The sequence below is a fragment of the Scylla paramamosain genome, chromosome 26 (genome assembly GCF_035594125.1).
Source record: "Scylla paramamosain isolate STU-SP2022 chromosome 26, ASM3559412v1, whole genome shotgun sequence".
Lineage (NCBI taxonomy): Eukaryota > Metazoa > Arthropoda > Malacostraca > Decapoda > Portunidae > Scylla > Scylla paramamosain.
The window spans coordinates 850,001-852,500 of record NC_087176.1 but is presented as its reverse complement, the minus strand read 5'-3'; positions in this window follow the sequence as shown (position 1 = coordinate 852,500).

Sequence of the window (2,500 nt, the reverse complement as noted above, 5' to 3'; positions counted from 1 at the left end):
TCTCTCTCTCTCTCTCTCTCTCTCTCTCTCTCTCTCTCTCTCTCTCTGATTTATTCTTCTTATATTTACATTTTACGTTGATTATTTATTTTGTTATGGTAATTTTTGTCGCTTCTGTTTTTCTGTCTTCTGTTTGAGAGAGAGAGAGAGAGAGAGAGAGAGAGAGAGAGAGAGAGAGAGAGAGAGAGAGAGAGAGAGAGAGCACCGTTAGGAGGACCAGCCCGGCAGGCAGAGAGAGAGAGAGAGAGAGAGAGAGAGAGAGAGAGAGAGAGAGAGAGAGAGAGAGAGAGAGTACTTAGATCCTCCCGTCGACCTAATACTCTACATAAGTACTAATGGCCACACCCACCAATCCCCCCCATACGCGTGCACACACACACACACACACACACACACACACACACACACACACACACACACACACACACACACACACACACACACACACACACACACACACACACACACACCTGTATATCACGCGTCTGAATCTTCGGCGTTTTCTTAATTGAATATTGAAATTTATTTGACGGGAGATCTTAAAATTCATCTGTCTCTCTCTCTCTCTCTCTCTCTCTCTCTCTCTCTCTCTCTCTCTCTCTCTCTCTCTCTCTCTCTCTCTCTCTCTCTCTCTCTCTCTGATAATGGTTAAGTCTTTTATCCTTTATTTCCCTTTTTCCCACCTCCCATGTTTCCTTTTTCTCACCTACCCTTCTCTCTCCCTCCCCTTCCTCCCCCTGCCCTCTATCTTCGTGTCTCCTTCCTTTCTTCCTGTCTTTTCCTTCTCCCTCCTTCTCTCCTTTCTTTAGCTTGGTGACACTTTTGCCTTCTTATCCTTTTCTTCCCTTTCTTTCCTCATCTTTGGCCGTGTTCCCTCTCACCTTGCCTCCCTCCCTCCCCTCACATGGAACCTCGGAGGAAAGATGAGGACAATAAATCTCTCTCTCTCTCTCTCTCTCTCTCTCTCTCTCTCTCTCTCTCTCTCTCTCTCTCTCTCTCTCTCTCTCTCTCTCTCTCTCTCTCCGGAATAAACTCGCGTCCCTTGAGAGAAGTGAATACATTATCATTGATGATGAAGAGCTTATACATTTTCTTTAACGGAGAGGGTCACTGACTCTCTCTCTCTCTCTCTCTCTCTCTCTCTCTCTCTCTCTCTCTCTCTCTCTCTCTCTCTCTCTCTCTCTCTCTCTCTCTCTCTCTCTCTCTCTCTCTCTTCCCCCATGTCCTTAATTAGATCAGATGGATGACAAGCTCAGGTGTTTTGCCTTCAGGTGACAAATATTGCAATTAATGAATGAAATTATTATCAGTATTAATCAAGGATGTAATTTCTGAGCTCAGGTAAACAGATGAAAGCAGGTAAACTACAGCACGTTTTCATCTGTTTAGTGACACCTTAGAAGCACCTGTTACCTTGATTCTTGTATTAGTATGTAGTTGTTGAGCTCAGGTAAACATTGGTAAAAGCAGGTAAACAACAACGCCATATCCACCTGTTTATTGACACCTTAGAAATACCTGTAACCTTGATGGTCTTATTAGTATCTCTGATCATCCTTTACCTGGGCTCAGATCCTCTATAATGAGAATATGATCGCTTTTGTTAGTAAAGGTGAATTCCTGGAGAGATTTTCCATGTTAATAGCTTTCCCATCATCTTTATATGGCTTTCAATCGTCTTTAAAGGGAATTCTTGGCTATTTTTGGTCTTGGTGGAGGTGAAAGATGATTTTTGTGATGGTGAGAGGTAGTTGGTGTGCTTGTGGAGACGTAGTGGTTTGGAGTAAAAGGAATAAGTGGGTAGAGGAATGTGGTTAATGAAGGGAGTGGATAGAATGGCTTAGCGTGTGTGACGGAGTGAGGTGGAAGTGCCAGTGGATTTTTGTGGAGGAGTTAAAAGTGAGGTGGGGTCATAATTGTGAAATCTTTGGTCAAATGCTGGATTTCTGTGGCGTAGGAGTGACCGAAGAGATGCTTTATGGAGTAATGGAGTAATAGTTAACTCAGGAGGGAAATTAAAGGTGTTTTTCTTAAGATGGCGAATGGAAGTGGGTGCTGAGGGGGATAGGAATACAATAAGGAAGAAGTGGGAGTGGTTAAGGGAGAGGTAGGAGAGTGGTAGGGAGTGAGAGGGTGGGAGGGAGTTTTAGAATCAGCTGGTTTCATTTGATGGTATCAGTAAGTTGCAGATGAAGCAGTCAGTGAGAGGGAGGAGGGGAGAGTGGCTAAGAGTGTGGGAGGGAGAGGGAGTGAGAGAAGGGAGGGAGAGGAAGGGAGGGAGAGGGAAGGCTTAAAACTCCCTCCGCTACACTAACATCATGCCGAGATAAAATCAAGGTGTGCTTAAGAGAGAGAGAGAGAGAGAGAGAGAGAGAGAGAGAGAGAGAGAGAGAGAGAGAGAGAGAGAGAGAGAGAGAGAGAGAGATTACAGCTTTTCGTTTCTATTCTCTCTTCGTCTCTCTCAGTATCTCCAATTATTTACTTCTACATCTTCATATTT